The sequence below is a fragment of the Schistocerca gregaria genome, chromosome 2 (genome assembly GCF_023897955.1).
Source record: "Schistocerca gregaria isolate iqSchGreg1 chromosome 2, iqSchGreg1.2, whole genome shotgun sequence".
NCBI classification, from domain to species: domain Eukaryota; kingdom Metazoa; phylum Arthropoda; class Insecta; order Orthoptera; family Acrididae; genus Schistocerca; species Schistocerca gregaria.
Window position 1 is genome coordinate 995,469,621 of NC_064921.1, and position 27,786 is coordinate 995,497,406.

Genomic DNA, 27,786 nt, shown 5'->3' on the forward strand with positions numbered 1-27,786 from the left:
TACTTTCCCGATGCCTTCTAACCTAAAAAAAAACCTCCCAGTCCACGCCACGAAGCCTCAGCTACCCCTGTTCTACGTCTTTTTTTTTATTCCGAGAGCGTCGTTGTATGCTTTCAAATTGTTCCGTTTAGTTTCTGCTCATATAGTATGAGTATATTACTCGCCTTTCCTTACAGCTTATCTCTATATGACGCTTCTTCCGAAACTCTGATGGTATATCGCCGGTCACACACATTTTAACACTAACGTGAATAGCCGTTTTGTTGCCGCGTCCACCATACTAGTTCAGAAATTTCGACGGAATGTTGTCTGCCCCTCCTGATTTATTTGATCTTAAGTTGTTGACAGCTCTTGTAAATTTCTGATCTAATTCTAGATCTCCTATCTCTTCCCTATCGAATCTTTTTTGTCCATGTATTACGTTATCAGAGTAAGTGATTCCCCTCATAAAAATCTTCCATGTACATTTTCCACATAACCGCCCCTCCTTTGCATTTAACAGTGGAATTTACATCGCAGTTTAAGCTATTAGCTTCACCCAAGGTTATTTTGACTGGTCTACGTACTGACTCAGTCATTCAGACAATCATTTCTTTTCCGGTTTCATCGTATTTTGCGTGCAGACATTTCACCTTAGCTTCCCTGCTCTTCCAGATTATTTCATTCCTAAGTAACTTGTGTTCCTGTATTCCAGAATTACCTTGAACAATTTTGTACATTCTTTGGTAGCTCAGTTGAACTATTTCTTCTATTACGAATGGTTTCTTCACAGTAACAGTTCATGTACCTGCGTTTCTCTTTCCAGTTCCTGCGGTTACCCTATTAAGAGATGTCCATTCCTCTTACACTACACTCGTTCGTCCTCTGTTAGAATATTGCTGCGCGGTGTGGGATCCTTACCAGGTGGGATTGACGGAGGACATCGAGAGGGTGCAAAGAAGGGCAGCTCGTTTTGTATTATCGCGTTATGGGGGAGAGAGTGTGGCAGATATGATACACGAGTTGGGATGGAAGTCATTACAGCATAGACGTTTTTCGTCGCGGCGAGACCTTTTTACGAAATTTCAGTCACCAACTTTCTCTTCCGAATGCGAAAATATTTTGTTGAGCCCAACCTACATAGGTAGGAATGATCATCAAAATAAAATAAGATAAATCAGAGCTCGAACAGAAAGGTTTAGGTGTTCGTTTTTCCCGCTCGCTGTTCGGGAGTGGAATAGTAGAGAGATAGTATGATTGTGGCTCGATGAACCCTCTGCCAAGCACTTAAATGTGAATTGCAGAGTAGTCATGTAGATGTAGATGTAGATGTAGAACTGAACTTCATACTGAGCTGTTCACTATCGAAATATCTACAAAGTCAGAGAACTTCAAGCGTATCTGTCCATTCTTTGTATTCCCATATCCCACTTCCTTGTACGTTGCGTCTTCGTGCATAATCTCTCAAGGTTCAGTCTATTCTTTAACTTTATTAAATCATGATCTGAGTCTATATCTGCTCCTGGGTACAACTTAAAATGCAGTAGCTGATTTCGGAATTTCATCTTCACCGAGATGTATTCCAACCGAAATCTTCCCATATCTCCTAGACATTTCCAAGCGTACGTTCTCCTAGCCCATATTCTCCAGTAACCCTTTCTCCTACTCAACCCCCCCTCCCCCAACAACCCTTGCAACCGCATTCCGATCCCCCATGACTATCAGATTTTCATATCCATTTATGTACTGACTTAAGCGTTCAGTAACGTAATCGACTTTATCTATCTCTTCATCCTATGCTTGCGACGTCGGAATATACACCTCAACTATTTTAGTATGTGTTGCAATGCTCTCTATTCTGTTGAGAACAACTGTATTACTGAACGGTTCACAGGAACGTATTCCCTACACTAGTTTACCATTTATAACGAATCATATTCCCATTACACAATTTTCTGTTGCTGTTGGTAATAGGCTATACTACTCAGATCAGATATCCTTGTCTTCTTTCCGTTTCCCTTCACTGACACCCACTATATCCCGACTGAGCTTCTGCTGTTTTCTTTTCAGATATTCTAGGTTCCCTGCCACTGCTTCTGATATGCCACGACACTTTCTATATTTAACACGTTATAACACCGAAACACGTCAGGGAGTAACTTCCATGGTAATAGAAGGAGCTGTAGAGGGCAAAAACTGTAGAGGAAGACAGAGAGTGAAATACATTGAGCGAATAATAGAGGACGTGGGTTGCAAGTGTTACTCTGAGATGAAGAGGTTGGCACAGGAGAGATATCCGTGACGGGCAGCATCAGACCAGTCAAAAGACCAATGACACACAAAAAAACCGTAACTAATAGCCGTAAAAGTACCAAACTTAGTAGCATTGAAGTCCAGACTATGGGATGCATGATTTCCAAGCGTCACAGCGCCACCAGCCAGTTACAACAATGGCCACGAGGTGCCATGATCAGTGATCGTGGTTCATAGTCTCACATACCTGACGAGTCGCAGTGCACTTGTTAATGTGTCAACACCTGCTTGGACAAATGGAGAATGATATTTTTGGTAAAGGTCTATTATCAAAACAACAGTACTGCTGCAGCTGCACTTAGAGGATATCGCCGGCTGAACGGATTACACAAGGGTCCTCTTTCTCTACCTGCTCTGCGGAGCATGATGAAGAAGGTCGAATCAACTGCAGAACTGGGCGTCGGTCCGGGAAGAGGCCGGCGACTGGTTGCACCACAAGTGGTTTCTATAGCAGACAACGCTGCGCGCAATTCCCGATCGTCAGGCAATGCACATGCTGTGTCATGACAGTTGAACCACCCGTGGTCCACTGTACGGAAAGTGATTCAAACCATTCTCAAATGGTATCCGTGTAAGATCCATATCGTACAGCTGCTTCACAACATACGGACAACGACGTGTTGACTACGCTCTCCACGTTCTGGGAAAGATTGAAGCTGACGATGGCTGGCCCTGGACCAATCTGTGGACAGACGAAGCACATTTTCCTCTGACGCGTGAGGTGAACACACAGAACTGCTGAGTGTGGGGATCTTCACCTCCAGTCACTGTGCATGAAGTTCCTCTGTACTATAAACCAGTGACCGTATGGTGTGGCTTCACAGCTACGTTCATCATTGGCCCATTCTTTTTTGAACAGGTTGACGCACAAGGACCAAAGGTGATCAGTGTGGCCAGCGCTACTGCGATATGCGTCGCCAGCAAGTCATACCCGCCATATGGGATAGAGACGCACTGAACTCGAAAGTTGTTTTGCAAGATTGGGTCCCACCGCACGTCGCTCGTGAAGTTCACCTGTTTCTCCGAAACACATTTGGAAACGATGTAATTATCAGCCGATAGTTTCCAAATGCTTCGCCGACACTATCACCTCATGTCACCCCCTGTGATCCCTGGTTGTGTGGCTACCTGAAGGACAAGGTGAACTACGGGGAACATTCACACAAGTGCTGATCTGAAGCGCTGCAGCACGTCAAGAGAGATAGCCAGCATACCTTTTGACATGCTTCGTTCTGCAGTGCAGAATGCTATCCTACGCTTTCAGACTCTTCTGGACACTGAATGACGCCATATTGAGCTCTTTTTGTAGCAGTTATGGTATCAGCATGTAATCGTATGATAGACCGTAGCACCACATTAAAAGTGTTTCAGTTGAACTGAATTTGCTATATTTCTCTTTCCCATGTTCTTGACGTTAACGCTACCAAGTCTGGTGCTCGTACGGTAATTAGTTTCCGTATTATAACGTCGTAAATAGAGAAGGTTTAAGTATAACTACACGGTATGTAGTTAAATCAGCGTTTTCTATTGCCTTCTGCATTCTCATGCTGTCGATCGTTGCTCTTTCTTCCGCCCTTAGCGGCAGTTTCGCATCCCAAGTGCGAGAGAGTGATCTGAACCTCTATCTGCTCCCTCGCCCCCTTTTACAAGGTCTTTGTCTGAAGGAGGGTGACTTCATGTGCCAGAAGTCATCGGCTGCCGTTTTTGAGGATTTCTGTTCAATGTTTAAGCAGTGGCGAAGTTGGAACACGGAGCAGAGGACGTTCTGATTACTAATCGAAGGCGCTACCCCTACTCTGCATTGCAATATTATCGATGAAATTTTCCACTTGTGTGCAGTAAAGAAGGTTGTAGCTTCTTACACTGTTCAAACTTTAGCCTCTAACCTGTCCTGCAATGTATTTTATTATTCCATTTTTAAAAGATGGCATTCACTTTTCATGTGCTGCAATCTTTTTCTGAAACAACAAAACTTACTATAGAAAGGAAAGATTCTTTTTTTTTTAATGTGAAAACATCTTCCATGGCACAACATAGTCAAGTAGCTAGAAAGAAATGTTCCACTAAAATTTAAAAGCGATGCACTGGTGAAAATATTATCAATTATGTAATAGTCTGTCTGTTACATTATTTGTCTACGATAAACTAATAATCAGTGAGTGAACCCAAATCAAACCTAAGTATTTTACAAAACCAGCTATGAGTTTAATACATCTTGAAACATAAGTAATAGGAAACAGACTCGTATTTCGATTTTCAAGACAGGAGATACTGTTGAAACATTAAAGGAGGTTGATTTGCAAGTACCACATGTCCCATGATAGAACTCGTCTGACGACTATGCTGTATGAATAGTTCTAAAAATACGTGATGATGATGATTATGTTTGGTTTGTGGGGAGCTCAACTGCGCGCTTGTCAGTGCCCGTACAAATTCCCAGTGGCCGAAAGGTTCTATGCGCTTCCGTCCGGAACCGCGCTGCTGCTACGGTCGCAGATTCATATCCTGTCTCGGACATGGATGTGTGTGATGTCCTTAGGTTGGTTAGTTTTAAGTAGTTCTAAGCCTTAGTGACTGATGACCTCAGCTGTTACGTCCCATAGTGCTTAGAGCCATTTGAATTATTTGAACAAATTCCCAACCTTTGCTCAGTCCAAACTCGGCACTTCCGTGAATGATGATGAAATGATGAGGGCAATACAAAAACCCAGTAATCTCGAGGGCTAAAAATACGAATATGTAGCAATTTACTGACCATAAAATTCTGTACCCAGCGAATCACCAGTATTTTCCCAGGAGCAATAATAACAACACTATTTAAAAATTATTCCATTTTATTGTGGCAGGGTGCTGCATCAATCCGTTTCTAACAGTTTCTGAACAAAAACAGTGGTGGTTGCCAAATTATTTAGTATCACTGTCGCATTTAACCCGTTTGGGCATTGTGTAAATGTAGCTGGATATGAAACCCATAACACAGAAAGCCATATAAAATATAAAATGACGCACCAGTAACTGGGTGGATTACATATCCGGTAACTGTTGCGTTCATTTTCCATTTTATGAAGCCTTATGGCAGATGTGTTTCATATGTAGCTACTTTTACACAATCTGATGATTCCGCAAAGGGATGAAACGCGTCACTGATATTAGATAATTCGCAGTCATATATCACTTGAATCTCTTGAACGCGAAATATGTACAAATGTTGCACAAATCACAACCTCATGACTAACAACAACTAGAAACAGTAGAAAATGGCAAAAATTGCTCTTGAGTGTCTCTTGTGCTCATTATTTCATGTAATTCTGAAATCATTCACTAGGCTGGTATACCGATCAAAGAGCATCATATTTACCTTGGAACAGTACCCTCCAGTTAGAGTACTTTCCCCTGCATGAGGTATCAACAATTTATAATACTGCTTCTACATTTTCTCTTCACAATGTAAATTTGGTTTTATTCAGTTTTCCAGTTCGTTACTCGCTTATAATACAATGATGTCTGCAAAGCCGTCTCACTAGTATTTTCCCCCATGGCAGTGGCGCTTTGCTTGGAAAACAAAAGAAACCTGGAGAGCATAAACGGTAAAAAATGGAACACAATAAGGCTGACAAGCCAATACTTTTCTGACGATGAATAACGCAGACTACAGGCGGCTGCGGGTTGGAAGGAAGTGGGGGGAACGCTGTTTCCCCTCTCCCTTCACCACCCCTGCAAACATTGCTCTGAGGTGGTTATTGTACCTCGCCTCGGTTACACCACCTCTTCTCTTTTCTCTCCACATAGGTTATCAACAGCACGAACACGAAGCTACATTATTCACGCACTCATTTAAGTCATCTACGCGTAAGAATTTCCACACTTCATAAGGCCACGATACCCCAATGGTGCAACAAAAGGAAGAGTACCTGACATAGAACGCAGAACTTTTCAAGAAACTAGAACTTTTACTTTGCTTGATGGATAAAACGTTTTTCAAACTGGTTTTAGCCAAAATTGTTTTATTGAGTGTGTGAGGATTGAATGACAATGAAAATGTATAGTTATTGTTTTTCTGCTGAGCTCTAACAGTAATTTAATATCTAGGCACAGAAACAGAGTGCGCCTCTACTAGTATCCTAAGTCATTAGCTGCCATGTATAACAGCGTGATTCAGCTACCCCGTTTTTTCCAACCAGCACTATGTGTGTATCGGGAACGGTAGCCAGGCAGCCACGTAATCGATATGAGTTTTCTCCCAAAGTCTTGAGTGACAGTTAGAAAACGGAATCATATTGTAAAACATGCAATCGTTGATTCATCGTGAGTTACATGATCTCTTTTTGGACCGAGATATACCTTACTTCCGCCCTACTTAGCCACATTCATCCAAATTCTTTTTGAAGTTAGAGGTGTAGACATACAGATTTTGGATAGCTCTGTAAATTTACAGTGTTTGTAGTACGTAATCTTTCGTAAATGGTTCACAAACATTGCCTTATAAAGCGTGTTTCAGCATCGCAAACAATGAAATCAACAGCAGGAGACATAAAACTGGGAAAGATGGATGAAACAAGTTTCTGGTATATAACACAGTGAAGAGATGTCGATTTATGCAACCCACATCACAGAGCAATGTTGTTGGCCATTTCGCTCTGGAGATGTCACAAAATTGGTAAAATATCCGAGAACATCCTAGCTCTACTATACTAATTTTATTTACGAAACTACCTTGGCACATTAACGCAGCCAGTTATATATTAATCTTTGCTTTGGGTTATATACCGGAAAGTTGTTACTTTGATGCCTTCCGTTTGTTATCTTCTATTAATCTCGTTGTTTCCAGCGTGAAACGCTCTTTATAAGGCAAAGTTTCTGAATAGTTTACCCTACATTAAGTTCTATTAAACGGAATAAACTTACAGAGATATCCACAATCCGTACGACTACACCGTTAATTACACAAAGAAAGTTTGGACACATTTGTATAAGTATGGTTCTAAAATATCATGAAACTCATGACCAGCTCTCACTCTTATTTCTTACGCTATAATTCCGATCGCTAAAATTCATCCTAATCTCTGAGAGGGAACTCATATGAACTACACGGTGGTCGCCTGTCTAGACACTGTTATTGATACAAACGGAGTGCGGGTTGCATAAAACGGATCGATGTTGGCGCCTACATCAATACGTATTTATCTTATGGGCGTTAATGTGTCAAGGGTTGCAAGTCCACAGCTTCATTTGATGTTAGAGATGGTATTGAAACTTGAAAAACAAATATTTTGTATAATTTTCGTTTATTATTACTCAGCCTTAAAGGAAATCATATGGCTCCAGGTCAGTTAGGCGTTTTTCAGTATTGACAGCATACTATTTATCAGAATCAAATACCTCAGAGCTATCTGCCATTTGAAGCTGTCATTCCCAAATGTCGTAACTCTCTAAAAAGCTGCCAGAACTGTCTAGCGCCAGGTGATGTAGCTTCCTCAACCGTGAAGTTGATTACGAAGTGTCTTATAAATCGATTTTTTCATTTGTACTCGATCTACACCTCCAACTTTGTTGAGCAAAAATCAGGCTGGTAAACAGTGAAATTCATTTTTCTGAAAGTATCATGTTACATAATTCTACTGAAGTTGCCACTGTTTTTGTCACTGCGTTGAACATCGAAACAAAATTAAGTCAAGGGGATGTGTAAAAATCAAATTTTTGGGCCAAATAGTTTTTGTGAAATAGAATGATAAAGTGTGTCAAAGCAGTCGAAACACCATGTCTCTGCACAGGCGAGCAGAGCAACGATGACAAAATCGCGCACATCGCGGAATGCGGGGAGCACGTCTCTGTAGCAGCGAAAGGGTTAACGCGACCGTGGTTTTACTTCATAAACTGCGCGCTCCCCCCTAAACGTAAGTTTGCGAACTATACTATGGCGCTACCTCTCTTGGCGCGTACAACTGGCAACGCAGCAATCTCCCGCGTCTGGGCGGGCATGCGCGAACCGCCAAGATAAAAGAATTGAACTATAGTATGTTTCGACTAGGAAGAGAGGGAGTGAGGGCAGTACCAAACTACACCCGCGGCTCCAAGAAACGAATACTGGATCCGAGTTTGCAGTTTTGATGTGTGTTGGGTTGACTGCCACAGCTAAAGGTACTGTTGTCGCAGAACACTGCACAGAACCGCCGGACCAGTTAGTCCGACTCTCTGCCGTCCGTTGAAGGTAATCCACTTCGCGGCACCAGATTCGACGAAAGGTAATACTCGCGCTCGACGTTGCACAGCGTAATTACCGCCTACTAGGTGGATTTGTACACGCATGAATGCACGCGGACCCGGCAAAGCAGAATTCCGCTTGGGCTGGAGCCAGCGGTGGGCCTGAGAGAGGAGCCGGGCATTTAGGCTTCCCTGGGGACACGCCTCGGCGAATGGCCTCAGCGCACGGCGCGGGCGGTGCCCGGCAGGGCGGCCGAATTAGAAGGGCGGTCCAGCGCGGGTACGCACAGTAATTCGGTTTCCGGAACGAGACGAGCGGCCGCCGCATTCTGGTTGTAGTTGGCCGGGGCCGCCGTGAGATGAAACCAACACCCTCCGGTGCAATTACGTTTCCTGGGTCGCTCCATTTCTCAGTGATTTCACGCGTGAGATACATTTTATAATGCAAAGAAAGACACCGAACAGAAACATAAAGAATGTACTGTGAGCTCCAGCAAGACAGGTTAACAGTAAACCACGGAAAGGCTAGGTCCCAGGCTATGACATCATTCATGTTTGCTAAGTTATTCACATGTAATATTTTCTTTAAAAAAGAAGCAATATTAAAACACAATTAAACAATCTTTTAGAAATCAACAGTTCTTAAAACGGTCAGTGGAATGCTTTAAATTCAGAGGAGTACAGTGGCTTAACCAACTGAACTACGATAGCAAATTATTTAAGCAAATATGGTACCTTAAATGTCCCAGACTAACACAGTGGTTTTAAGTTACAGATGCAAGATTTACCACGCTCCTTTAAGACACTTGACAAATTTAAAGCACAGTTTCTGAAGATCAAATGCAAGAATGACTAGTACAAATGTAGCAACAGGTAAAAATGTTGAAATGGTTCAAATGGCTCTGAGCACTATGCGACTTAACTTCAGAGGTCCTCAGTCGCCTAGAACTTAGAACTAATTAAACCTAACTAACCTAAGGACAGCACACACATCCATGCCCTAGGGAGGATTCGAACCTGCGACCGTAGCGGACACTCTACTCCAGACTGAAGCCCCCAGAACCGCACGGCCACGCCGGCCGGCTAAAAATGTTGAAATAAATTGAAATGTCCGAGCTAAGAGAATGGTTTAAAATTACAGGCCAAAATTAAACTCGGTCCCTTAAGAAGCCTGACAAATATTAAGTATGATTTTGAAAAGTCAAACGTAGCAGCAACTAGTACTAACTTACTAAAAATGTTTTAAAAAATTCAAATGTGCAGAGTAAACAGAATGGTTTTAAATTACAGACCAATATTTAACACTGTCCTTTGGGAGAGCTGACAAACTGAAGCCACTACTAGGCCCAGCAAATGGGATCACAACTAATTCAGGCAGCAGCAGAGAGCACTCAGCGAACATAGAGGAGGAGGAGAGGGGGGGGGGGGGGGGTGAACCCAGACGGTCTCTATAAGCGTTACGGACCACGCTAATGGCTGATCCAAACTTCCCGGAAAACTCAAATTCATAGTTTGGGAAGAATCACACAGCAGAGGATAGTAACAACAGCGCTTGCTAACACCACCAAAATAGATCACACACACAACACGGCCCGACAACAGGAAAGCGATATCCATTCAGCGCACCGGATTGAGTCGTTCCAGACGGAACTACACAACTGGCCATTAAAATTGCTACACCACGAAGATGACGTGCTACAGACGCGAAATTTAACCGACAGGACGTAAATGCCATGATATGCAAATGATTAGCTTTTCAAAGCATTCACACAAGGTTGGCGCCGGTGGCGACACCTACAACGTCCTGACAGGAGGCACGATTCCTACCCATTTCTCATACACAAACAGCAGTTGACCGGCGTTGGCTGGTGAAACGTTGTTATGATCCCTCCCGTAAGGAGGAGAATTGCATAGCATCACGTTTCCGACTTGGCTAAAGGCCGGATTGTAGCCTCTCGAAATTGCGGTTTATCGTATCGCGACATTGCTGCTCGCTTTGGTCGAGATCCAATGACTGTTAGCAGAATCGGTGGTTTCAGGACGGCAATACGGAACGCCGTGCTGGATCCCAACAGCCTCGTATCACTAGCAGTCGAGATGACAGGCACCTTATCCGCATGGCTGTAACGGATGTAGCCACGCCTCGATCCCTGACTCAACAGATGGGTCTGGTCAATGGTGGCCGAGCAACTGGCTCGTCAGAATACGGCAGTCACTACTCATGATGAACCGTGGTATCACGTTGAAGCTGCATGGGCAGCTGAACCTGTACACGCCATCCAAGCTCTGTTTGACTCAATGCTCAGGCGTATGAAGGCCGTTATTACGGCCAGAGGTGGTTGTTCTGGGTACTTATTTCTCGGGATCTATGCACCAAAATTGCGTGAAAATGTAATCACATGTCAGTTCTAGTATAATACATTTATCCAACGAATACCCATTTATCATCTGCATTTCTTCTCGGTGTATCAATTTTAATGGCCAATAGTGTATTTCCTCAAAGCGAATTGGTCATGACACCGACCACCGGCGAATGACAACACAAGTTTGGTTCACCACACTTTTCTCTTCCTTTTCCCCGGTGACTGCCCGTTCCGCACCCCCCGCCTCTCAAACATTTCAGTCCGGAAGACACGGCGCAAGAGCGCCATCCGGCGACCAGAGGGAAAACGAACCAGGGTTTCGATCTGCAGACCTCAACCGATACGAGCCGAAGGCTCATACGGTGCATTTATCAGGAGAAACACCCAGCTTTCACGCCCTGTACTGACTTCACTTAATACATCAAGGGTCGGTGTATAAAACTTTCTCGTAACGTTTTCTCTCCCACTACGGGAGATATCTTTAGGGTTAAATCGGTGAACTGCCAACAGTACCGAGGGAGCGCCAAATATATGAGATGTGTAGACGGTACCACACTACATGACGTGACTTCGCGTCTGAAATTATATGTGATAATGCCAACATTCTCGATTGGAAGTGATTGATCTTAATTCTTAGATGGCAACATTAACATCCAAGTTTTATCCAATTGAACAGCGTCCTCTTGTCTCTTAAAATCATTACGTTGTTTATAAATCTCAATAGCATCTCTATACATGCGCCCCTGATAATGCGATGTTTTCGATATGACGATCGTCTTACTGAATTTTATTTCCCGATAACCCTCTTGATAAACATATTTCTCCAGCGCCAATTATTCCGTATACCGAGGTGGCAATTCCTCTGGAGTTTAGCTGGATACGTTATAAGACTTCTGTTACTGGTAGCAATATAAATTAGTCCACAGCTACACAGACTTTTATATACATACGCATCGCAGACAGAATCCTATGTGTCAGTCCTTCATATATTCACAAAGGAACTGTCTATTCCGACATGAGGAAACCTGTCCTGGATTTTTATACTGGAAGAATGCACCGAAAGAAACACAGTGGCAAAATTTTGAGCTGCTAAGACACACTGCAAGTATTTTTGCAAAGATGTTAAAGTTCGTAGCTCGCCAGGCAGCTAGTGAAGTGTATACCCTGCTGTAACAGTAGCAGATAGCGTCTCATACAGCACAGCGGACACATAAGGTTTATGGCGCATCAGTAAACAGATGAAACGGCAAACTGGATAGTGATATGTAAAGCGTATTTCAGTTTCATTTGATAGTTCCTGTGACACTGTTGTCCACAGTTACTGTTCGTTCTAATTTACAGCTGATTTAATTCCCATGAGGTAGCGTTCTCGCTTCACGCGCTCGGAGTCCCGTGTTCGAATCCCGGCGAGGTCAAAGATTTTCCCTGCCTCGAGATGACTGGGTGTTTTTTTTGTGTCGTGTTCATTATCATCATTCATCCCCATAACGCCGGCTGGAGTGGCCGAGCGGTTCTAGGCGCTACAGTCTGGAACCACGCGACCGCTACGGTCTCAGGTTCGAATCCTGCCTCGGGCATGGATGTGTGTGATGTCCTTAGGTTAGTTAGGTTTAAGTAGTTCTAAGTTCTAGGGGACTGATGACCACAGCAGTTAAATCCCATAGTGCTCAGAGCCATTTGAACCATTTGAACCATCCCCATAACGGTCGGAGGAAGGCAATGGCAAACCACCTCCACTAGGACCTTGCCTAGTACGGCGGTGCGGGTCTCCCGCATCGTCCCCTACGCTCCTCTGAGTGGGAACTCATCATAATACCCATAATAATCAGCAGTTGCCTCTGCGGAATCGCTTTGAATATATGCTTGCTCCCATCTCTCTTTGTGCAGATTCTGGAGTTTCACAATTAATTGGATTTCTGTTAATGTTTCACACTTCCAAAGATGCAATATGAAATAACATGTTATGCAATAAAAATGACCTACTTCTCCTGAAGACCCACAAGTGTGTTAGTTATTAGTTAAATTCGTGGACATTTGTTCGAATGATGTCGACATGTCATTATAAATTGTGCAAATACTACAGAAAAAAGGAGGGGTACAAAACTTCGACGATTCCATGAACTGTGGTTTGAAAGATGTTTTTTGTGCTAATTAATGTCCAGAACAGAGACGAAATTACTTCCAAGTCCAAAAGAACAATGTACAGTAACAGATTAGACGAGGAAGAGGAAGCAATAATTGCTTTCGTTAAACGAAGCACGGAGAAGTTATAAGCAATGAGCAAAGCCGAATTCGTTCCGTAAAATCTGAGTTTGAATTGTACGAGTGGAAGAAACATGTAACCGACTTACAAAATATGCACCTAAACCAAACTCAGAAAACTGTAAAAAGAAATATTCTAATTCAGACCTGCTCTTTACAGTCAGTGCGCCCTTACCTCAGGTAATCTGCAAGGCTAGCAGCTCTGAATTGCAAGAGACATGAACTTTACTGATCTACAAGCTTCTTCGACCTGTACTTTTTCCATTTCAATATTACGTAAAAATCAACACCTATTTCTTTAGGCACTGTTTATAATGTATACGTTTTACAGGTATTTTTGTTCATATCAGGTAATGCAGCACACTTTCCAAACAAATTATAAGTATTTTGAATATTTTTGAACCTGCTTAGGGTTATTAACAAAAATACAAGGAAATTAATGGACTTTCTTCCTAAATTCTTCCTCAAAGTGAGGTACCATTTAACCCAGTGTTATACGTTTCGAAGAAACCAAATATCTATTAGATACGCATAACATGATGGCTGAGGTACTAGACCTATTACGTATATTACAAGGATAAAAAATTAACTCATCTTACATTTTAATTTTTATAACTTTTTCCTATTAAAATGTTAATATTTCTGCAATTTAGTTGATTGTGCAATAAAGTTTAGACATGTATGGACTATTGCAAGTTACAGATTGAAATTAAGCAATACTTTTTAAACTTTAGGAAATATTTGTATTTGAATTCTGAAACACACAACTTGCGGGAAATTGCGAATGAAGTTATGAGTCCAATGAAACTGTGCCTCAGAACATTCCTGAAACACAGTCTTCATCCTCCAACATTTCTTAAAGCTTCCTCTTGGCATTCCATTTAGCAGTTTTTGCTTCTTTGGTAACTTGAAGAGCGAATCTTTCAACTTGATGCAACCGTTGTCTCTTGCACGCAAGAAATGATGTTCCATATTAGAGCCACATTTTTTGTCAAAATTTCTCACGACTTCCAACCTTCCTATCGCTCCATCATTGAAACATAGTACTGCATTTAGCACACCAACTTTTAATGTGTTTTGTCCTCCAAAAATATTTTTGGTTAATCTTTCCCGTATGCAATGGTGGAAACTTTCATGTGTATTCTGAGTGCCTCCATGAAGACATTTACTAAGAAAAACAGGGCCACTCAGATATTTAAAAATTGGTTTCATTTCATTCATAACAGGTTCAGGAAGATAATGCTTATGATGGTATATTTCATTTTTTAGTAACTACACCAAGAATCTGCTCCTTTAAGGCAAAGTCCACGAATAGGATGGTCATAGGTGGACAACTTATGAAAGTAGATGGCCCATACAACTTTTCTCATCGCTGTTACATCATGCAGAGGTGCAGTTTGTCTAATGGCCAGTCCATAATAACTCTGAAGAACATCTATTTGAGTTTCCGTTAATCTGCCTCGGCCAGACAGATATTTTCCATCAGACAGCAACTTTTCTTTCATTTCTCTTCGTAGCTTCCTCAATGTAGCACCCATCTTCTTTTGTTTTGCACAAGTCCACAACACTCCAGTTTTGTTACCAAGGTATCACTATAAACTTTGAATTTCACTGGAAGCTTTAGAGTCCCCAACGCCTAGGTACTTCGTATATCTAACGTTATAAATGGGTACCGACATCTGAAATATTCGTAGAGCTCAATCACATTCCGTACCTACACTGTAACAATCATAATTCTTAGAACACTGATGTTCAATATGTTATTCAGCTTTATCATGGCAGGTGTGGTAGTACTTAGGTAAGCACTCAACATCAACAACTTTTCCATTCTCCAGACAATTAGCATTAATAACACAATGAAGGAACGATGTCCTCGACGTTCCCATTTCCCATCAAGTGCAAAAGCAGTGTCCTTGGTTCCATTAATATTTACAGTTCCTACGACTTCACGTTTCGTAGATGATTTAGACACAACCGCTGAGGCACCTTAAAGTATATTTATTTACGTGCTGGGAGGAGGAGGAAGGTCCATCAAATCACAAAACGTTTAAACAGCCTTTTTGCCTTTTCCTGTTTCACGAATTGCATACACTAACTTCACGTTCACATCATATGAATAATGCACAGTGTTTGAAGTCATTTTCGAGGTAGATTTATTGCAGGACCTACAAAGAACAACTAATTTTGAGGCTAAACCCTTCCTGCTACTTTGTTGTTCAGTTATTTCCAGACAGCCTACACCACAACATTGTTTACATTTCACCACTTCTCTTATCAAAGAATGTGCACACATCAGCAACAACAAATCCACTACAAATAGCGTCATTGTTAACACAAAAATTTGGATCACCAGGAGGCATGCCAAGTGGGAGTTTCTTCCCTGAAGAACTGATACATAGGTTATTTTCAACAGTGTGGCTTGCTCTGTTTGTGATTTGGTTACCATGGAATTTACTTTTACTGAATTTCTTGATGCGTGGCATATTTCGTATTTATTGCACACTAAAGGATATGTCCTTCCACAAATATATGTAGCACTTGGGCAACAAACATTCAGTAACACGTGAAAAATCTGCATCAGCGAAACAAAAGTAAATACTATCAAAGATACTCATTTACAGACACTAGAAACCTGCACTGTTACTAACATTTACAGTGTATCATACGTGTAATCGCTGTAAACAGAAAGTTCACTGTTCTTTTTGAAATAATACTGATTTATGTAACAGAAATAAAGGGGACGTCGTGGTATACATGACCGTAACTTTAAAATTTTGTATATATAGACCATTTTTCATTTGAAACCTTATAATGTATATATCAACGTAATCAGGGAAGACAACAGAATTGAAAAAAGTCATAAAAAATTTCGATTTTTCCACGATTTATAAGTATCCTGTATTTACAAGAATACCAGTGATCATCTTACCACCTGTAGACAGTAATTGATTGCTTATGTTGGATGCCTGGCTTGGGGATACCGGTACTTCTTTCTTGAGAAGGACAACGAAGAGACTTAGTGTAATTCTGATCTCTATCAGAACTGATTGTGTGATGAAGGACCTGAGTCGAAACAAGGTACCTGGAGCATACGACTTTCCCTTAAAATTATCGATATTTTTGTTAGATACTACCGAAATAAAGCTGTTAGAGCTGATCTGAGTGATAGATGAGAAAGGGAAAATATCCTCACAGTTACAGAAGAAACTAATAATTCCAATTAGAGAGAATGCAGCTGCTGACAGGTATGAATCGTCAGTTTCATTAGTCTTGGATGCAAAACACTCGCACTGATTATTAACAGAAGAAACACAGGGTGAAAAGCGACTGGGAGATCAGTTTGGCTTACGGAGAAATGTAGGAAAACCTGGTCCAATACTAAGCTAGCGACTTGTCTTAGATAACAGCATCAACAAAGGCTAACTCATATTTGTTATTACACGACATTGTTATTCTGTCAGAGACACGAAGAACATGGTAGAGCAGTTTAAGAGAGTGGATGACTTGTAAAGGGATTATAAAATGAACAATTCCAAAAGAAAAACAAGGATAAAGGAATATAGCCGAATTAAGACACTAAGAAATAAAGAGGATGATTGCTATTTGGCCAGCAAAATTACTGACGATGGCCAAAGTGGAGTTGATACACAGAGTAGACTGGTAACAACAAGAAAAATTTTTCTGATGAAGGGAAACTGGTTGACATGGAATGTAAATTTAAATGAGAGGACATTTTCGTGAAGGTATTTACCAGCAGAGCAGCTTTATGCGGCAGTGAAATGTGGTCGATAGGAGTTCAGATAAAAAGAGAACTGTATGATTTGAAATGTCACACCACAGAGGAATGCTAAAGATTGATACGTAAAATTGATTACTAGCGAGGGAGTACCGAATCTGAGATGAAATGAAATTTGTGCTTCAACTCCGCTAACGCATCAATAAATCGTTCGTTTGATAATGAAAGGTGTGGGAAGATTAAAATTTTAGAGACAGATCGAAACTTGACTGTGGTTAACACGATAGATGAGTGTAGAAAGTTGCATATACCACATTTCGAATTGATGACGACAACAACTACTGCGCCCCAACACTCTTTGAAACTCACTGAGGGAGCAGAGTGATAAATAACTGACGTAACTTTTGGAAACTCAACATCCACTTACATAGTTGAGTGGTCCTTGTAGATATCTGCCAGACCGAGGACCTCATCTCGATTCCTGATGTTGTCAATAAACTTTTCCTAGGTGGAATGACTGAAGCTGGGTGCACTAACACTCGTGATGCCAAGTGAGAAGCCACTGGAGTGAGATGTAGAGGCTGCAAGGTCTGGAAAGCCGGCAAAACGGCCAGGAGAGCGGTATTGTGACCACTGCATCCGAATGACACAAAGTGGCAGAGAATGCCACGGCGTTCGATAGACATCCCTTGTGAAGAGTAGCTACTCGCAATGGATTGAAGAGTCTGCAGTTCCTGGTCTAGTGGCTAGCGTTGCTGCCTCCGCATCACGGGTTCCTGAGTTCGATTCCCCGTCGGGTTGGGGATTTTCTCCGCCCGAGAACGGGGTGTTTGTGTTGTTCTCACCATGTTATTGTCATTCATGACGTGACTAAATTGGATTGTGTAAAAATTGGAATGTGTCAAAAATTGGGACTTTGTATGGGCGCTGATGACCGCGCAGTTGAGCGCCCCACAAGCCAAATATCATCATCAATGCATTGGAGATATTTTATGAGATCAATTAAGCTGTACTGCACAAATTGCTTTCCATTCGGCTTTATTCCTTGTGATAGCTCATGATGCTTTACAAATAACATATGTGGGTAAATGAGTATAGAACCTCGAGTCCTATTACTCTTATACAGCACATAGTTAGGGGCGTAATTGCAGATGTAGTCATCATTGGTACATGTCCGAAAGAACAGACGTCTTTTCATGCTGCAGTCAATACGAATCAAGGCACAAAGAAATTAAAGACATCAGCTGCCAGTGGACACTGAATTATACCAATGGGGCAAGTTGAACATTTGTCGTAAAGAACAGATACCACATAGTTGTAAATGCAGGTGAACATTAATAAAACGGAATCCTAGCTGGAAAAGGAGGAAAAAGGTTCCTATGGACATGTGCCCGGAAATGGATGGTGAGCATGCAACGACAACAAATCGTCCTGGAAAACGGTACAGAGCTGCAACGCATCCACGCCACAACTTATGTTCAATGTGGCCTGCATGAGATCGTGTAGGGATGGTAGCGGTAGTCATGGAGGTTACTCAAAATCGTACCCAGGCTTACATCGTGTTGGCGGGCCGCTTGCCTGGAGCTTCTACTAGGGTTCGCCTCAGTATCCTGCATAACCCTGTTCTCCAAATGTGGTGTAGGTGCACTCTGCCGCCTTCCTGCACGTTCGTCTGTCTGTCTGTAAGAACCCATGATCACATGAATTCCCAAAAGGGTTTAAAATATTGTGTGATGTGCTCAGTGTCTGTGAGGGTACTGTTTTCCCGTGCTGCCTCTTGACTTTTTCAATTTTCTTGGCAATACACAAACGCCTAATCGGCTTGTTCCCAAAGTAAATACTGCACAATTCTGCTGCTTGCAGTACGCTGTTTAAAATCACACATCCTTCAACGCACAAGTAACACACCACACGTGGTCAGAGGATCTGTCAAAACCATCGACTAAGGCAACAATGCATTCCCGGACACTTGTTCATAGGATTTTTTCCCTCCATTTCCAGTCAGGAACATGCTGTCTGTCTGTTTTATTAATGATAACCATGAATAATTAAGGCGATGACGGCCAACGACGTCTTCAGTGCTGCTGAAGCACAACAGGCTCGAACTCTTTAATTTAAGTACTAGAACAATTATGGGCTTGTTTGTTTATTATTCCATGTTTGAGGTGCTCCTGGAGCGTCGTGCGGCAACTAAAGACTTCCATTCGGCCTGCTTACGTCATCGCCAGCAATTCCTCAGTGTCTTTAGCGCCTCGCCATTGATACCCTGCACCGTGGCTTGGGCTTCACAACAGATCAAAAAGTTCTGTGTGTAAAATTCATGGTGCCAGAACAATTAACTGTGTTAGACTACCGTATACAATATTATACAGCACCTGAAACAGTCTTTTGTAGGGGTACTTGCTTCTTTGTTTCTATTTGTGACACAACACCTGATTGTCAGTCGTTAATTTGTAATTACAGCTTCGCGCACTGTAGAGCAGCGAGACATTCGGGGACTGTGCAGCTTTTGGCGCCAAGTTGCTACGGTCAGGATAGCACAGACGGCCGTCGTGACCACTCATGACAAAGAGCGGCTGTTTTGTCTCGTTTGATATTTTGGTCTTACCGGATGTGGCTGGATCCTCCTACGCAGCATGTCAACAGGGGTCCTGAGGCAATTGTCAGAAACTTAGAAGAGCTGATGTGTGGTATTTGGCTTTAATATAATTTGTTAAGAATAACTTAAATACTCAACCAGCGTTTGCAGTCTCCCTACGCACTGGGGCAACGAGTATTAGGCAACATTACTGAATCAATATCATCTCAATAAGCTGTGTAACACGGTCAGTAAATTAAGGATATGTACTTGGTTTCAGAGACTCGAATCCCACAACTTGAACACTCCACCGCTTGGTTTGGTCATCTGCCACACGTATGAATAGCGATGAGGTTCCTCGCAAGCGGAGCACATCGTATGCGGCATTTGAGAGGTACTGAAAAAAGGAATGAGAATTAAACGTCTCTCACACTAAAGAAAGATTATGTTTATTCGGTAGCAGCCTATCTTAGCTCCGTCTTTAAAGGTACCCCGCCAGGCGGTAATTCTCCGTATGCCGACTGGTGGTGCATTTCGCGGCTATCTGATCTAACAGTGCTGTGACTTCCGTGACGTTTACGGCTGCCGGTGTTTATAGCATGGACGAAATTAGACGCCAATTACAGCCCGGTGTGGCAGAGTTGCCCCTATAACTTCTGTGTGCTCTTCCCCAGCAACCCTTTGTAGTTGAATACCAACAAAAACCTCTGCTCCATTTTTCGATAGAGTCGTTACTCTAGGAAGTGCCATAAATTGAAGCCACACCGTATCTGACAGTCCAGTTTGAAGGAGCAAAGGTGGGTTTTCCTCAAGGCTCATATGATATCTCATCCTTTAAACCAACTGCACCTTCGTATTTGCGTTTGTAATATTACATTTCTCTTATACGTGCGTAATAGGTGTTTTCTTTACAAGAATATCGAACTGAGTCTCATGACCTGCACATTTGTAATGTGCTTTCAAGCAGTGATACAGTTGTTTCGGTGGCTTTTCCAAGCTTCATCAAGGGTGCAGGGAACCATTTACGTGTCTTCAATAGGTAGGCCGCTTATAAATAGATATACCACACTTAGATAGAGCCTAATTCCAAGTTAGTAACTTGGTGTTCACAGTGTCGAACTATACGAACCATTACTCCATCAAATAGTTAGCCAGATTGTGTGTTGGGAAGTCAACTGAGCTAACGATATTTCATACTGGTATAATTTCTTCTTTAAGTTTAGAAAGACTGTAAATTTGGCTATGAGAAAGTGGTCGCCATTTCCACAAGTCGACACAGAGGTCTGATTTCTTCAGTAAACCTATTGTCTTTCTACTGTTTGATTTGGACCACGTCACAGAAGTTAGGGTGTACTGTCGTCCAACAAAGTAGAACCTTTCTCTTGATGAGAATAACTACTTCAGACTCCTTCCCAGTTGGCAAAACTACAATATTTGGCCTTCGTCTTTAAGCACCGAGAATACTTAATTCAACGAATCTATCTGAAGGGGTTTGTGGTTCCACGAGTAAACTTGTTTCCACTTCAGTAAAAATTATTCACAGAGATCTTTACTCTCATATGATCACAGATCTGATTAATATAACTGTGCAGACTGTTGCTGGAACGGGGGAGCGTAAGTGGAACATATGCTTTTAAACACGAAAATCAGCTGTTGTGATTATTTACTTATTACATTTCCTTTAGGAAGAATTATGGGGTGGACGTTGTATACCTGGAAGAATCCTGGAGATACTAGAAGGTTCAAGAATCATGACAGAAGATTGTATACGTAGAAGAGGCCTGGAGACACTGGAAGGTCTCAGCTAGATTATATAATGCTAAGACAGAGATTTACGAACCAGGTTTTAAATTGTAAGACAATTACAGGGGCAGATGTGGATTCTGACCACAATCTATAGCTTATCAACTGTAGATTAAAACTGAAGAAACTGCAAAAAGGAGGGAATTTAAGGAGATGGGACCTGGATAAACAGACTAAACCAGAGGTTGTACAGAGTTTCAGGGAGAGTATAAAGGAACAATTGACAGAAATGGGTGAAAGAAGTACAGTAGAAGAAGAATGGGTAGCTTTGAGGGATGAAGTAGTAAAGAAAGCAGAGGATCAAGTAGGCAAAAAGACGAGGGCTAGCAGAAATCCTTGGGTAACAGAAGAAATATTGAATTTAATTGAAGAAAGGAGAAAATATAAAAATGCAGTAAATGAAGCAGGCGAAAAGGAATACAAACGTCTCAAAAATGAGATCGACAGGAAGTGCAAAATGGCTAAGCGGGGATGGCTAGAGGTAGAGGACAAATGTAAGGATGTAGAGGCTTATCTCACTAGGGGTAAGATAAATAATGCCTACAGGAAAATTAAAGAGACCTTTGCAGAGAATAGAACCACTTGCATGAATATCAAGAGCTGAGATGGAAACCCAGTTCTAAGCAAGGAAGGGAAAGCAGAAAAGTGGAAGGAGTATATAGAGGGTCTATACAAGGGCGATGTATATGGAAGAGGATGTAGATGAAGATGAAATGGGAGATACGATACTGCGTGAAGAGATTGACAGAGCACTGAAAGACCGGAGTCGAAGCAAGGTCCCGGGAGTAGACAAAATTCCATTAGAGCTACTGACGGCCTTGGGAGAGAAAGATGTATGAGACAGGCGAAATACTCTCAGTCTTCAAGAAGAATATAATAATTCCAATCCCAAAGAAAACAGGTGCTGACAGATGTGAAAATTACCGTACTATCAGTTTAATTAGTCACAGCCGAATTCTTTACAAACGAATGGAAAATCTGGTTGAAGCCGACCTCGGGGAAGATCAGTCCGGATTCTGTAGAAATACTGGAACACGTAAGGCAATACTGACCTTACGACTTATCTTAGAAGAAAGATTAAGGAAAGGCAAACCTACGTTTATAGCATTTGTAGACTTAGAGAAAGCTTTTGATAATTTTGACTGGAATACTCTTTTTTAAATTCTAAAGGTGACAGGGATAAAATACAGGGAGCGAAAGGGTATTTACAATTTGTACAGAATCCAGATGGCAGTTATAAGAGCCGAGGGACATGAAAGGGAAACAGTGGTGGGGAAGGGAGTGAGACAGGGTTGTAGCCTCTCCCCGATGTTATTCAATCTGTATATTGAGCAAAAAGTAAAGGAAACAAAAGAAAAATTCGGAGTAGGTATTAAAATCTATGGAGAAGATAAAAAAAAAAACTTAGAGGTTCGCCGATGACGTAATTCTGTCAGAGACAGCAAAGGACTTGGAAGAGCAGTTGAACTGAATGGATAGTGTCTTGAAAGGAGGGTATAAGATGAACATCAACAAAAGCAAAACGAAGATAATGGAATGTAGTAGAATTAAGTCGGGTGATGCTGAGGGAATTCGATTAGGAAATGAGACACTTAAAGTAGTAAAGGGGTTTTGGTATTTGGGGAGCAAAATAACTGATGATGGTCAAAGTAGAGAAGATATAAAATGTAGACTGGCAATGGCAAGGAAAGCGTTCCTGAAGAAGAGAATTTTATTAACATCGAGTATAGATTTAAGTGTCAGGATGTCGTTTCTGAAAGTATTTGTATGGAAGTGAAACATGGACGATAAATAGTTTGTACGAGAATAGAAGGTTTCGAAATGTGGTGTCACAGAAGAATGCTGAAGATTAGATGGGTAGATCACATAACTAATGAGGAGGTATTGAATAGAATTCCGCATCAGGTTTTCAAGACATTTAAATTCTCTTGTACAATACAGCTAGAGAGCGGAAAGACGACACTATGCAATCAAATATCAATAACAGTGCTTTAAACGGCCGATGTAAAATCAAAGTATCAATCAACATTTGTTAAACGGCCAAATCTGGTTTCAGAAATAGCACTTGAAATTTTACTGAGTTCATAATAAGAAAGTCTATTGGATACCTACAATATTCCTTCGCGACAGACGATTACTCTCGAATACATCTGTCGTCCAGACTGCAAGACACACTCGTCGTCTGATTACAATACGGCCACAGATCGGCCGAGTTACCTTCCACAATCAGGAAATCAATCAACAGGAGCCACTTGGCTCTAACACAACTTAGATATTTACCACACATTTATCAGAAAACAGAAATAACTCTTCCAGTCAAACAATCTCAGCAATATAACTAAATCCAGTGCATAAAGAAACAAGATTTAATAATATGAAAACATGCGAAGACCCGTTTGAATGCAGCGCACGCAAAGACTGGTCCGAGTTACGACAGTACATAGGGCGCTCAAAACAGATCAATAAAACTCAACTATAACAAATAATCTAAGCAAACTGTGAGGGTTATCGGCAGACCGCTAACATATGCTATCTCTACACTATGCTAAATTTGCTTGCTGTCCCAGTCAAAACCTAGTTTCACAATACCACCATCCAGTGCCAAATCACCGCGTTACAATAGAGGCAGAATCGACCACAAGGTACGCATAGTTAAATATCTTCTGCGTTCTTAGGCTGCGTCCTATTTCCCCTAAAATAATCGACGTTTCGACCTCTCTGCAAGATACCTCGGCGGACAATAATATTTTTGGTGCAGTGCGGTTTGACGCGCCATGCCATGGATTGCTCGGACCCTCCCTGCGGAGGTTCGAGTCCTTCCTCGGGCATTGTGTGTGTGTGTGTGTGTTGGTCTTAGCATAAGTTCGTTTAAGTTAGTTTAAATATTAAGTCTAGGGACCGATGACCTCAGGAGTTTGGTCCCTTAGGAATTCACACATATTTGAACATTTGAACATTTTTGGTCAAGATTGCCCCTCTCTTGCTCCGTCTGTTTTACATCTAGCCAATGATTATGGCCGACCAATAGCAGTAGGAGGAATTACCTTCTCCAGCGTAAGTGTAGAATAGTGCCTTTCTATCCAATGACGATGGGCTACCAATACTACCCACAAGAGCTTAGCCAATAACGCCCCTTCTTCTGCATCACTGCGGAGATCTTGGCGTAAGACGAATGCCTACCAATGGTAGCCCCAACAATTTTAACCAATACTCCTGTTTCTGCGACACAAACATGGGAAAACTCCCCTTTATAAGAGAACGCGACTCTGGCCTCTGACAATGTTCTAGCAATAGTGGACACCGAATTATCCTGAAGAGGACACTAGCAGAGGGGTCGAAACGTCGGTTATATCAGAGGAAATATGACACGTCCCTTACAACCCAGAAGTGACAACGGCCAAGAAAGGCTGCTAACACCATTGCGACCAAGTGGCAGAGACAGCCGGCCATGTTTAACGCGGCCGAGCTGCCGACGCCATCCACCTAAGCGCCCTCCTCGCTGGGCGGGCAGAATCGAACTGCGCTGCGTAGGAGCTCTCGTCTGAGCTGCAGGCGGCAGCTGGCGGCGCTCGTGATGATGTTCGTAACGTCACAGTAAATATTACCGACTAGTCTTGGTCTCTTCCCTTTGTTCACCCGTGAGTCCCGTTTCATCCAGAAACGAGAATTTTCTGAAATATTCTTTAAAGTTGCAAATAAATATAGATTCCTAATAATGGAGAGCTAGCTTCCTACTAACAGTGCCGTTACTGTGATTCCACTTTGCCGTATGGGAAATAAATCATTACGATTATTTAACTATCTTGCTTAACGCTAATTTAGCAATGTGGGCGGACGGAACGGTGTTCATTTTTAGCAAAATAATTTTGTGAACCTGCGTGTTTCCTTCCTCAACGCAGCACCACCTACACCCCTGAGAGACTGCTCTCGCCACACTTATAGTGTATCGTAAATATGTTTTTATTTTTCAAACATTTTAAAGTCTAAAATTCTAATTATGCCGCTACTGTGCAAACTGGAAGAATGGGGAGATTTTAAGGATGAAGATGGTCGGACGGTTACCACCCGAAATATTATAGCAAGAACTCAGAAACTACCCATGTATAAACGGCGTATTAGAAAATGATCTTGACGACTTCGATCACTTATGTTTCAGGAATAGGGATAGCTGGAAGGGTAAGGTTGTGGCATAATGTTTACGCACTTCTTTTTCGCGTTAATTCTGGCGAAAATGGACAGACAGAGTATCGAACGGATAACATAGAACGAGTCTCACACACAGATTCATCGGAAGTTCCGAACACGTTACAGATGCTCACCACCATGACGTTCGACGTTCAGACAGTGGTACACGAGGTACATTGATACAGTTGATATCGTAATGACTTCTGGAGAAATAAAAAAGGTTATGGTAATACAATGGGGATTGCGCACGATACACCTTATTTAACATTTCAGGGACATATAGTTTTAATAATGCGCCGTATATCAGTTTCGTACACAGTGAACAAATGAGCAAAAGGCACAGCGAATAAACCAAACGGAATTACACAGTGTCTTGCATGGAAACGGAGAAAGTAGTTATATACATAATGTGGTGAGGTCAGGGACTTCACAAGGTATACTTCCAAATCAAAGACTTGGGAAGCGAGGAATTTTTAAATAACGGATAACCAGACTCTGAAAGCCTAATTTATAAATCAAATCAAAAATCGCTAATTCACGATATGAACTTAACCATATCGAGACACCATTGCCAGATGAAAAGGGAAGCAAAAGAAAAGTGAACAAAACACACACAGACAAGGGTGATTTAAGTAGGCTACATGTAAGCCAAATCGCAGAAGGCGATACACCTATTCGTTGAATATATCTTGAACGCACTAAGCCTTCAGACTGTGAGATACCTAGGACGGCTGACTACGTGGAACCCGGGTGCTAATTAGACCCTAGCGCAGTGGATGCGGGACTTCCCAGTAATGCAAGCAGCAGCCTGAGCTAAGCATGCCATTGTCCTTGCTGATTACGACTGAACAATAAAGCATCAGCATATACAGTAGATATATTACCCGTGTTAAAATTTAGCACATTCGCCGCAAAGCTATGTGACTTCAAGTAATCTGTAGTTGGATATAGTTTTATAAAGTAGTAGTCGAGTTACTCTACTTTATTTCGTAAATTTAAAATAGCTACGAACGAGAGCTACAAAAAAAATTACCAAGGAATGTGTATTTTAAGATAAAAGTTTGCCCTAAATGTCATTTTTATATATATTACTACTCTCGTATTTATTGACAGAAATGTGATATTCTACTCCTTAATCAAAGAAACGTAAGAGATTAACTAACCTTTAGAATTAGTAATTGGTCTATAAACACCATCATTTACAAGTAAGAAATTAAGATTCAGTGAATTTTCAAACACCACCACTAAAATAATAGGCAGCAGTTTTAGTGTGTTGATGTCGTGGTGATTGGCTCATTCGTGTATTTTTCATGTGACAAGCCAACCACATATGCTTTTGTAGCTGTTTTACTTCTTCTATTACTATTCGTGTTTTAATAAAAACGTTAGAACATATGACAAAATTTGCAGTATTTTAAATTATGCGACAGTACGACGCGAAAAGGAATTTGTTCTTGCATAACCTCTTAATATTTAAATGGTAATGTTCCAAACTTGATGACCTTGTCCTTCTAGACATTCTAAATACCTTAAAGCTCAAACTTCCGTTCCTCGGATCAGAATGTACAAATATCACAGTCAAGTTTTATTTCAACACGACTGAGGTATATGCATAACGGTTTTTTATGACAAAGAAAATATCTCATTTGTTAGTACTGACATGTGCGAATGTTACGTAACAATTCAAGTCACCGATTGTGTTGAATTATTATAGCACATTATCGCTAGCAGTTACATTTTGTAGACTGTTGGGTGCAGTCGCATTTTATATGTCTACCGTAGTAATTTCCGTGTGGCTATCATAACAAAACAAGATATTTCCGGTGAGCAAGTGGAAGCATTAGTAAATTCATCTGATGGCGAGGAGAATCTTTCTCAAGAAGGAAGTCACACCATTCTTCCTTCACCTGATTCAGAAGGAATTTCAGATACTGACATCTGAAGTGACAGTGTGCAAGCTTTCCAACTGATTCAATCTAATCATGTGGAGCTTAGAACATTTTGCGCAATCTAGAAGAGCGTTAGGAAACTGGTTCTTGGTCCGACAAGATACACTATCGCCAGAGTAAGTGGTATAAAATGATATTTTCACGTTATGATGAACGGTAATATTCAGAGTATTTTTGTGGAAATGACTGATACTGAGGGTCGAATTATTTATGGGGCTAGCTGGGAAGCGTTAGATGAAATTACACTTGAAGCCTGTATTGGCCTATTATTATTGGCTGGTGTGTATAAATCATGTGGTCAACAAGGGGTCAGTGGGCTCCTGAGACAGGTAGAGCCATCTTCCTGCCGTAACGTCGTTGAAACGATTCTCTTGCATCTCACGTATGTTACGTTTCGTTTGCAAATCTGGGTGAAGA

At 41.6% G+C, this 27,786-nt stretch overlaps 1 protein-coding gene across 2 annotated transcripts in view; it reads right to left on the reverse strand.

Moving 5' to 3' along the window:
* Nucleotides 1-27,786, reverse strand: part of LOC126335497 (acetylcholinesterase-like) — a 2,358,475-nt gene that overhangs the window by 2,108,561 nt on the left and 222,128 nt on the right. The window lies entirely within an intron of this gene.